A 12,558-nucleotide genomic window follows, 5' to 3' on the forward strand; every position below is an offset into this window, starting at 1 on the left:
AGGGGAGTGATATGTCATGGATGACCTCCCATTTTATCTCCTCCTCTTTGAACTCTTACAATTCTTATTCATGTTATCCAGAAGTCAACTCAAGTCTTGGGTTGATTGAGAGATTTCATATTGCCATGTTATTGAGAATAACTTGCCTTTCCACTCTATTGCCTAGAGCCTTCCTTTGCATATCCAAAGTATCTTTTATTTATAGTAGCCCATCTTTTCCAGAGTATCTTACTTTAGCAGTATAAAGAACTAGCAGAGGCTATGAAATATATTTTTCTTCTCCTTTCCCACCAATCTCCATGAGAGGAAGGGAACATATTTCCACTAGTCTGAAATATGCCTCCTCCCTTAGCATACAAAAGTGGAAAAATAAGTTTTGAGTTTAAAAATTAACTTTAAAATTAAATGTTACACTAATAATGCTTGGTATTTATTGTTTACTATGGAAAGCACTATGTGAAATCCTTTATGTACATTATTTTATTTAATAACTGTACATATTTTATAGACAAAGAAAGAGACTTGGGAAGGTTAAATAGCTTGTCCAAATTCACATAGCTGATATTTGAACTCAGGTCAGTCTAACTCCAAATTTCATTAATTCAGCAGCATGCTATACTGTCTGTCTTTTTCAGTACTCCTTACTGAATCTGTATAATTTAATTAAACATTTGGCAGTGTAGTATAGTGGATGTAATGGCTCCAGCACCAGACCTGGGTTTGAATCTGAACTTGCTCTCTTGCTAGTGGTATGACCTTGGGCATACGTACATCATTAAATGAATGAATGAAAAACATGTCTTATAGGAATGTGGTGAAGATTAGATGTGAACATTCCCAGCACACAGCAGATGCTAGACGAAAGTGTTTTCCCCTCTGTTCTTCTTCTTTCATGTGTTTAGCTTGTGTTCCCAAGGAGACTACAAATACCTTAAGGAGAGCGACCATATGTTTGATTTCTTGTATAGCCTCAGAATCATACACAGTGCTAGGCACATGATAGTAGAGCAACTAAAACTTTTGATATTGACTTAAAGGAAGCATTTTGTATTAAAATTTGACAACTTCAAAATAGTTTGAGAGACTTTTCTCCACTTTAGATGCAAATAATTAACCAGCAAAGTATCACCTTGGTCCTCTTCCTTTGTAGTATGTGGCAATAGCATAAGTTTATTTCTAAATACTTTAGCAAATATTTTCTAGCTTCTAACTCAGGAGATGAGTAATTTTTGCTGAAAGCATTTCCATTTTACTTATTTCCATATCCTCTACCCAAATGAGAATTGGCTTTTCATCTGAGAATAACTTTGGAAAGCCTTGGCTGGACATCGTTAGGGCATTTAAAAAAAGTCTTCTTGTAAATTTAAGTTCCTTGTAGATTCTGGATATTAGGTCTTTGTCAGATGAATAGATTGCAATAATTTTCTCCCATTGTGTAGGTTTCCTGTTCACTTTGATGATAGTTTCTTTTGCTGTATAGAAGCTCTTTAGTTTAATTAGATCCCATTTGTCAATTTTGGCTTTTGTTGCAATTGCTTTTGGCGTTTTTGTCATGAAGTCTTTGCCCATGCCTATGTCCTGAACGGTATTGCCTAGGTTTTCTTCTAGGGTTTTTATGGTTTTGGGTTTTACATTTAAGTCCTTAATCCATCTTAAGTTAATTTTTGTATAAGGTGTAAGGAAGGGGTCTAGTTTCAGTTTTCTGCATATGGCTAGCCAGTTTTCCCAGCACCATTTATTGACTAGGGAATCCTTTCCCCATTTCTTGTTTTTGTCATGTTTGTCAAAGATCTGATGATTGTAGATGTGTGGTGTTATTTCTGAGGTCTCTGTTCTGTTCCATTGGTCTATATGTCTGTTTTGGTACCAGTGCCATGCTGTTTTGGTTACTGTAGCCTTGTAGTAGTATAGTTTGAAGTCAGCTAGTGTGATGCCTCCAGCTTTGTTCTTTTTACTGAGGATTGTCTTGGCTATATGGGCTCTTCTTTGGTTCCATATAAGATGTAAAGTAGATTTTTCTAATTCTGTGAAGAATATCAATGGTAGTTTGATGGGAGTAGCATTGAATCTATAAATTACTTTGGGCAGTATAGCCATTTTCACAATACTGATTCTTCCTATCCATGAGGATGGAATGCTTTTCCATTTGTTTGTGTCCTCTCTTACTTCCTTGAGCAGTGGTTTATAGTTCTCCTTGAAGAAATCCTTCACATCCCTTGTTATGTATTTCTAGGTATATTATCCTGTTTGTGGCAATTGTGAATGGCAGTTCATTCATGATTTGGCTCTCTGTTTGTCTATTGTTGGTGTACAGGAATACTTGTGATTTTGCACATTGATTTTGTATCCTGATATTTTGCTGAAGTTGCTTATCAGCTTAAGAAGTTTTTGGGCTGAGATGATGGGGTTTTCTAAATATACAATCATGTCATCTGCAAACAGGGACAATTTGACTTCTTGTCTTCCTATTTGAATACGCTTTATTTCCTTCTCTTGCCTTATTTTCCTGACCAGAGCTACCAATACTGGGTTGAATAGGAGTGGTGATAGAGGGAGTCCTTGTCTTGTACCAGTTTTCAAAGGGAATGCTTCCAGCTTTTGCCCATTCAGTGTGATATTGGCTGTGGGTTTGTCATAAATAGCTCTTATTATTTTGAGATACGTCCCATCAATACCTAATATATTGAGAGTTTTTAGCATGAAGGGCTATTGAATTTTGTCAAAGGCCTTTTCTACATCTATTGAGATAATCATGTGGTTTTTGTCTTTGGTTCTGCTTATATGCTGGATTATGTTTATTGATTGGTGTATGTTGAACCAGACTTGCACCCCAGGGATGAAGCCGAATTGATCATGGTGGATAAGTTTTTTGATGTGGTGCCGGATTTCGTTTGCCAGTATTTTATTGAGGATTTTCGCATCAATGTTCATCAGGGATATTGGCCTGAAGTTTTTTTTTTGTGTGTGTGTGTGTGTCTCTGCAATAACCCCATCAAAAAGTGGGCAAAGGATATGAACAGACACTTCTCAAAAGAAGACATTTATGCGGCCAACAAACATGTGAAAAAAAGCTCAGCATCACTGGTCATTAGAGAAATGCAAATCAAAACCACAATGAGATACCATCTCATGTCAGTAAGAATGGCGATTATTAGCAAGTCAAGAAACAATAGATACTGGCGAGGCTGTGGAGAAATAGGAACGCTTTTACACTGTTGGTGGGAATGTAAATTAGTTTAACCACTGTGGAAGACAGTGTGGCAATTCCTCAAGGATCTAGAACCAGAAATACCATTTGACCCAGCAATCCCATTACTGGTATATACCCAAAGGATTATAAATCATTCTACTGTAAAGACACATGCACACATATGTTTATTGCAGCACTATTTACAATAGCAAAGACTTGGAACCAACCCAAATGCCCATCAATGATTGACTGGATAAAGAAAATGTGGTACATATACACCATGGAATACTATGCAGCCATAAAAAGGAATGAGATTATATCCTTTGCAGGGACTTGAATGAAGCTGGAAGCCATCATCCTCAGCAAACTAACGCAGGAACAGAAAACCAAATACCGTATATTCTCACTCATAAGTGGGAGTTGAACAATGAGAACACATGGACACAGGGAGGGGAACAACACACACTGGGGCCCGTGGGGGGTGGGGGCAAGGGGAGGGAACCTAGATGATGGGTCAATAGGTGTAGCAAACCACCATGGCACACGTATACCTATGTAACAAACCTGTGCATTCTGCACATGTATCCCAGAACTTAAAGTAAAAAAAAAAAGAAAAGAGTTTTAAGTTAGTTCACTCAGATGACTAGTCAAGTTAAAAAACATTAGCCAAACTATTTGTTTGACTGAGTAGTGTGTTTGACTAGGTTAATTGACAGGAGTTTTGCAGTTAAAGTTACTGAGGGCATGTCTTGATATTTTAGGGCTTTGTGTTTAAATCACTATTTGAGATCCTTGAAGAGAGGTTAAAAGACATGGACGATAGGCAAAAGGTCCAATATACATCTAAAATGAATTCCTAATGGAGGTACTAGAGAGAATGGGGGACAGCTAATTTTTAAAGAGATAATGAATTTTTTTCAGAATTGATGAATGATGGGAGTCTTGAAATTCAAAAAGCATGAGTCCTAAGTAGAATGAGTAAAAATAAGCCTGCTTCTAGATATATCATAGTAAAATTGCAGAGCATGAAAAACAAAGAAAAGCTCTTAAAATTTACTTGCTCAAGATCATAAAACTAGTTAGTAGTGAAGCCAGTATTCAAACCCTGTGTTTTTGACCACTACTAGTACCAGGTCATCTAGTTACAAGCTGCAATTTACAGATGAGGCAATTGAGGTCAAAAGATGACAGAGATTAGTTTTTGGAGTTTAATGGTAGTAGGTCTTGAAGTTATACTGGTTTCTTTACCTCAGATTTAGGAAAATCTCCATTGTGAGTGGTAAGAGGAGCCACACTGTACCTTGGAAGCAATAATTCATGGGTTGTGGACTCTTGTTTCCAGAATGATCAACAGACACTGCAGAACATAGCTAACAAAAATGTCCAACACTTATGTAGTGCTTACCATGTGACATTAACCCAGTTAATTTTCATGTCAACTCAATGAGTTAGATAATGGTTTTATCACAGTCTTTTAGATGGGAAACTAAGGCACTCAGAGGAGGAAAGTAATTTGCCACATTCACAAAGCTAGTAAGCAGAAAAGCCAGGATTTACACCCTAAGCAGCCTGGCTGGTGAGTGTTTAACCTCTGCGCTATACTTCTGCTAGCACAAACAAAATAAACCCTGTGAAGTCGGAAACTGTGTCTGTCTTGTTCACTGCTGTATCCCTAGGACCCAGTATAATGCTTGGCACATAATAGATACTCAATAAATATTTCTTACGTTAATGAAGTAATAAATAAGTGAATAAATTTGATTTGTGATGCCATATTCAGTGTGGCTGTGTGGACTGAACTGTTCCATTACCAGCTAGCTACTTAGTAATAGTGAAATTTCTCACAAATGGGACAAATTTGCACCTGGGCAATTAGAGCTGTGCCTAACTACCCTTTGCTCACATCATCAGTTTTACTCTGCAGCCTTGGAGATCTACTAAAGTGAATCTCCTGGTTCTGAGTCCCAGCTGAACCCTAGATGCAACCTGCTGACTTGTGATTGTTTGGAGCCTGAGGCAACAGGACCCTGGGTGGAGAGAGTCCAAGTTATGATTTAAAAATATGTATCTGTACCACAGAGTCAACATTAGGCAGCTGGAAACTATTCACATCCTGTATATTCTCTGTAGGGGTAGGGGGACTGACTGATCATGTGATCACAGAGCACACAGATTATTAGCAGGATAAAATAATCAACATGCTTAAAACATAAAAGCTTCTGAGGGGCAATGGGAAGCCATCTGTCTCTTAGCTCTGAGACCAAACTCAAGGCTGGTGTTAGGCCTCTTGTGTGTTACAGTTTCATTTTACTCTTAATTCAAACCAGATTCCTATTAAAACAGACTCCTAATAAAGCTTAACAGCCTAAGTGGGTAATCACTCTCTTAAAAATGAAATCTCACTGCCTCCACTCTGGGGCCCTTATATGGCATTATACAATTTTTAAAGTTTTTTGAGAGTAAGTTTCCATTGAAAAGATGGCAGAGATTTACTTGTCTATCAGTCCTCAGAGTACATAGCTATATTTACAATGGAATCATTGGTATTCTCAGTTTGATGATGCAACTTGGTAAAGCTAATGTGTCATTCACTGTTTAATATGATTATTCAGGAACTTTGATCTGAGCACTAAAACTGATGGGTTTCTTCAGTAAAGTAATTAGTAAAAGACTAATTTAATAATGCAACTGACTTTGTTCATCACCTCTACACTGAACACCTCTACACTGTTTTTTTGAATTGTTTGCTCCAACCAGTTGGTTTGGAACTCTGTAGTTATGTTCCCAATAAAACCAGGCTACAAGTTGGTCAAACCAGTTGCTTAGATAGTGCAAACACCTGAATGACTACAGGCATGACTTTCCAAAAACATGGGCGTTCTGTTGTCCTCTCTTGATCAGAAATAGAGAGATTTGGTCATTCAATCATGACAAAAAAAGATAATGAAAGTGTAAATTATTAACAGAATGTTGTCAACACATACTATTTTCCTCATTACAATGTGACTATTTGTCAAGGGTGTTGTTGCCTGAGAAATCAGTGATATGGGAGGCAAATTGGTAATAATACACTCATCTTTTCTAAATTAGAAGACTTCAACTAGGCTTGAACATCATTAGTAAATGCTCCTTTTCCTCTGAATAAACTCTTTAATTTACATCCATCATCAAACATTTCCTAAGACAAAAGCTGGTGATCTTTTGATTGCAGGCACTATTCTCACTGATAATTGTCATTAACCGAATAGAGCTGGATCTATTCTCTTTTCTCTGTATTTCTTTTTACCATAACATGAGTATTCTGCTTTCTTAGGTATATAACTAAAAGATGGATAAATCAAATAGGTAGAAGAATTATCTTTGATTGAAGGAGGTGGAAGTGCTATAAATATATGTCTAGACACCCGCTTTTTAACTTCCATCTCTGCATCATTAATAAATTTATTAGTGGGGGCCCTGTTCACATATCTATTATCAATTCTAATTATTTGTGTGTTTGAATCAATCTCTCCTGCCTTCATTAGTGTATTAACGCCTGTCAGCAAATGATAATGTGGGAGAATCTCACAAATTTATATGCATTCCCAGAGTGGAGACCCAACCACAGTCAGTATTCTTGCATGACAGCAGCTGTAACAAATGGCCATCCTTCCCAGGAGAAGTGTAAACAGGTCACTAATTAATGCATTTACCATTAGACTCTGTTTAGTTTTCAGTCATAGCATATGATTCATTATGTTGGGACACCAAGTACAATGTCGTTATGGAAATGAGGTATTTGTACATTCTCCTTAGATCCACATGACAGATTGAGTTATCTACCTATTTTTCTCTCAGCACTTTCCCAGATTTCAGAGTATATGAATGACCTTGGAGAAGGTCCTACTTTATTACTAGGCATCTAGTGAAAATGGCATAATGGGTTGGGAGTTTATTTAAATACATGCAATGAAAATCAGCTCTTGGTGAGGGATAAAGTTGGGGAAAAAATAAGAGGATTAAGAGGAAAAAGGGAAAATAAATTCTAAATTTTAGGAGTTGTGCTATAATGTCAGGAAATTTAAATCAAAATTAGAAGTGGAGTGGTACAATGAGAAGTTCATTGCTTCTGAAAGACTGAAAAGTAGACTTTGATGGTCAAGCTCCTTCCCTTATATCCACGAAATGGTCAACAGCTCCCCAAGAAAGACATAGTCGAGACAAACTTGTTTTTCTTCCAGCTGGCAATTCTAAATTCCCTAAATCCTTAGATTAAAGCTCCAAATAAAGAATAGGGGCATCAAAGAAGACTAGTCATGCCTTATTTGTTAACTGTATATATTATGTTATATGTTGATCATAAATAGCAGTTCTTATCATAGCTCATCCATTCATTTACTTAATAAACACTTATTGAGTAACACTCTGGGCCAGGCCATATGTTTGGGATACAGAGATGAAAATGATACAGACTTACCCTTCTAGAAACTTAGGAGATAGACAAACTGACAATACAGTGTGGTTATTATAAGTAACATAAGTACTATGATAGTTGCATGCCCAGGATGCTGTGGAAGTATAAAGGATGAATTCTTCATGGTAAGCATAGGGAGGGTTTCACAGAAGAGGTAACATTTAAACTGAGTCTTAAAGGGAAAGTAGGTATTTTTAGAAGAGGAAGGGAGGGGACAGGTATGTTAGGTTGAGGAAATAGGGTGTGCAAAGGTAAAAGCACATTAAACAATGTACTATATTTACACAATGGTAACAAATTAAAGGTGGCTGGAACATTGTTTGCATAGGGGATAGACTATCAGAAGGAGCAATGAGAGATGGTTGTATGAGAAGTAGATGAGGTCCAAACAGAGTAGAGTTTTATATGTCATGCTGAGAGGGTTTGTACTATATTATGAAGGAAGTAAAGACTTAATAGAAGCATGACATAGCCAAATTGCTTTTTCTTCTCTTTTTTTTTAATTTTTAGAGATTACTCTTGTGACACTATGGAGGATGAACTGGAATGGGGAGATTGGAGGCTGGGAGAGTGGACAGGAGCTTGATAAAGTAGTCTAATCAAGTGATAATTTTTCAAAGTCAGGTCAGGATTAATAACTCTCAGGATCATAGGCCTTTTACTAGACCTTCTTTCCTGGAAGAGCTACCTTTCCCAGGGTCATGAAAGAAACTTCTTTTTCTTTTTTTTAAGTTCGGGGTACACATGTAGGTGTGTTACATAGGTAAACTTGTGTCACGGGGGTTTGTTGTTATTATGAAGGAAGTAAAGACTTAATAGAAGCATGACATAGCCAGTTTGCTTTTTCTTTTCTTAAATGTTATTTCATCACTCAGGTATTAAGCCTAGTACCCGTTAGTTATTTTTCCTGACCCTCTCTCTCTTCCCACCATCCACCCTCTGATAGGCACCAGTGTGTGTTGTTCTCCTCTATGTGTCCGTGTGTTCTCATCATTTGGCTCCCACTTATAAGTTTACTGCACCTATCAACCCATCACCTAGGTATTAAGCCCCACATGCATTAGCTATTTATTGTGATGCTCTCCCTCCCCTCACCTCTATAACAGGCCCCAGTGTATGTTGTTCCCCTCCTTGTGTCCATGTGTTCTCACTGTTCAGCTCTCAATTATGAGTGAGAACATGCAGCGTTTGGTTTTCCGTTCCTGTGTTAGTTTGCTGAGAATGATGGTTTCCAGCTTCATCCATGTCCCTGCAAAGGACATGAACTCAACCTTTTTTCTGGCTGCATAGTATTCCATGGTGTATATGTGCCACATTTTCATTTTCCAGTCTATCATTGAGGGGCATTTGGGTTGGTTCCAAGCCTTTGCTATTGTGAATAGTGCTGCAATAAACATATGTGTGCATGTGTCTTTATAGCAGAATGATTTATAATCCTTTGGGTATGTACCCAGTAATGGGATTGCTGGGTCAAATGGTAGTTCTGGTTCTAAATCCTTGAGGAATTGCCACACTGTCTTCTACAAAGGTTGAACTAATTTACACTCCCACCAACAGTGTAAAAGCATTTCTATTTCTCCAGATCCTCTCCAGCATCTGTTGTTTCCTGACTTTTTAATGATCGCCATTCTAACTGGCATGAGATGGTATCTCATTGTGGTTTTGAGTTGCATTTCTCTAATGACCAATGATGATGAGCTTTTTTTCATATGCTTGTTGGCAGCAAAAATGTCTTCTTTTGAGAAGTGTCTCTTCATTTCTTTCGCCCACTTTTTGATGGGATTGTTTGCTTTTTTCTTCTACATTTGTTTAAATTCATTGTAGATTCTGGATGTTAGCCCTTTGTCAGATGGGCAGATTGCAAAACTTTTCTCCCATTCTGTAGGTTGCCTGTTCACTGTGATGATAGTTTCTTTTGCTGTGCAGAAGTTCTTTAGTTTAATTAGATCCCATTTGTCAATTTTGGCTTTTGTTGCCATTGCTTTTTGTGTTTTAGTCATGAAGTCTTTGCCCATGCCTATGTCCTGAATGGTATTGCCTAGGATTTCTTCTAGGGTTTTGATGGTTTTAGGTCTTACATTTAAGTCTTTAATTCATCTTGAGTTAATTTTTGTATAAGGTGTAAGGAAGGTGTGCAGTTTTAGTTTTCTGCATATGGCTAGCCGGTTTTCCTAGCACCATTTGTTAAATAGGGAATCCTTTCCTCATTGCTTGTTTTTGTCAGGTTTGCCAGGATCAGATGATTGTAGATGTGTGGTATTATTTCTGAGGCCTCTGTTCTGTTCCATTGGTCTATATGTCTGTTTTGGTACCAGTACCACGCTATTTTGGTTACTGCAGCCTTGTAGTAATGTAGTTTGAAGTCAGTTAGCATGATGCCTTCAGCTTTGTTCCTTTTATGTAGGATTGTCTTGGCTCTATGGGCTCTTTTTTGGTTCCATATGAAATTTAAAGTAGTTTTTTTAATTCTGTGAAGAAAGTCCATGGTAGCTTGATGAAGAAATGGGTAATATGGCCATTTTCACGATATTGATTCTTCCTATCCATGAGGATGGAATGTTTTTCCATTTGTTTGTGTCCTTTCTTATTTCGTTGAGCGGTGGTTTGTAGTTCCTCTTGAAGAGGTCCTTCATATCCCTTGTAAGTTGGATTACTAGGTATTTTATTCTCTTTGAAGCAATTGTGAATGGGAGTTCACTCACGTTTTGGCTCTCTGTCTGTTATTGGTATATAGGAATGCTTGTGATTTTTGCACACTGATTTTGTATCCTGATACTTTGCTGAAGTTGCTTATCAGCTTGAGATTTTGGGCTGAGACGATGGGGGTTTTCTAAATATACAATCATGTCATCTGCAAACAGAGACAATTTGACTTCCTCTTTTCCTAATTGAATACCCTTTCTTTCTTTCTCCTGCCTGATTGCCCTGGCCAGAACTTCCAACACTATGTTGAATAGGAGTGGTCAGAGAGGGCATCCCTGTCTTGTGCCAGTTTTCAAAGAGAATGCTTCTAGTTTTTGCCCATTCAGTATGATGTTGGCTGTGGGTTTGTCAAAAATAGCTCTTATTATTTTGAGATACATCCCATCAATACCTAAGTTATTGAGAGTTTTTATCATGAAGGGCTGTTGAATTTTGTCAAAGGCCTTTTCTGCATCTATTGAGATAATCATGTGGTTTTTGTCTTTGGTTCTGTTTATATGCTGGATTACGTTTTTGATTTGCGTATGTTGAACCAGCCTTGCATCCCAGGGATGAAGCCCACTTGATCGTGGTGGATAAGCTTTTTGATGTGGTGCTGGATTCGGTTTGTCAGTATTTTATTGAGGATTTTTGCATCAATGTTCATTAGGAATATTGGTCTAAAATTCTCTTTTTTTGTTGTGTCTCTGCCAGGCTTTGGTATCAGGATGATGCTGGCCTCATAAAATGAGTTAGGGAGGATTCTCTCTTTTTCTATTGGTTGGAATAGTTTCAGAAGGAATGGTACCAGCTCCTCCTTGTACCTCTGGTAGAATTTGGTGTGAATCTGTCTGGTCCTGGACTTTTTTTCGTTGGTAGGCTACTAATTATTGCCTCAATTTCAGAGCCTGTTATTAGTCTATTCAGGGATTCAACTTCTTCCTGGTTTAGTCTTGGGAGGGTGTATGTGTCCAGGAATTTATCCATTTCTTCTAGATTTTCTAGTTTATTTGCATAGAGGTGTTTTGTCTGAGCAAATAAATACTATGTTTCATCATAGTATTCTCTGATGGTAGTTTGTATTTCTGTGGGATTGGTGGTATATCCCCTTTAACATTTTTTATTGTGTCTGTTTGATTCTTCTCTCTTTTCTTCTGTATTTGTCTTGCTAGTGGTCTATCAATTTTGTTGATCTTTTCAAAAAACCAGCTCCTGGATTCATTGATGTTTTGAAGGGTTTTTTGTGTCTCTATCTCCTTCAGTTCTGCTCTGATCTTAGTTATTTCTTGCCTTCTGCTAGCTTTTGAATTTGTTTGCTCTTGCTTCTCTAGTTTTTTAATTGTGATGTTAGGTTGTCAAGTTTAGATCTGTCCCGCTCTCTCCTGAGGGCGTTTAGTGCTATATATTTCCCTCTAAACACTGCTTTAGCTGTGTCCCAGAGATCCTGGTACATTGTGTCTTTGTTCTCATTGGTTTCAAAGAACTTCTTTATTTCTGCCTTAATTTCATTATTTACCAAGTAGTCATTCAGGAGCAGGTTGTTCAGTTTCCATGTAGTTGTGCAGTTTTGAGTGAGTTTCTTAATTCTGAATTCTAATTTGATTGCACTGTGGTCTGAGAGACTGTTTTTTATGATTTCCATTGTTTTGCATTTGCTGAGGAGTGTTTTACCTCCAATTATGTGGTCAATTTTAGAGTAAGTGTGATGTGGTGCCGAGAAGAATGTATATTCTGTTGATTTGGGGTGGAGAGTTCTGTAGATATCTGTTAGGTCTGCTTGGTCCAGAGCTGAGTTCAAGTCCTGAATATGCTTTTTAATTTTCTGTCTTGTTGATCTGTCTAATATTGACAGTGGGGTGTTAAAGTCTCCCACTTTTATTGTGTGGGAGTCTAAGTCTCTTTGTAGGTCTCTAAGGACTTGCTTTATGAATCTGGATACTCCTGTATTGGGTGTGTATATATTTAGGATAGTTAGCTCTTGTTGCATTGATCCCTTTACCATTATGTGATGCCCTTCTTTGTCTTTTTTGATCTTTTTTTGTTTAAAGTGTGTTTTATCAGAGACTAGGATTGCAACCCCTGCTTTTTTTCACTTTCCATTTGCTTGGCGAATATTCTTCCTTCCCTTTACTTTGAGCCTATGTGTGTCTGCATGTGAGATGGGTCTCCTGAATACAGCACACCAATGGGTCTTGACCCTTTATCCAATTTGCCAGCCTGTGTCTTTTAATTG

The sequence above is a fragment of the Pan troglodytes genome, chromosome X (genome assembly GCF_028858775.2).
Source record: "Pan troglodytes isolate AG18354 chromosome X, NHGRI_mPanTro3-v2.0_pri, whole genome shotgun sequence".
Taxonomy (NCBI): domain Eukaryota; kingdom Metazoa; phylum Chordata; class Mammalia; order Primates; family Hominidae; genus Pan; species Pan troglodytes.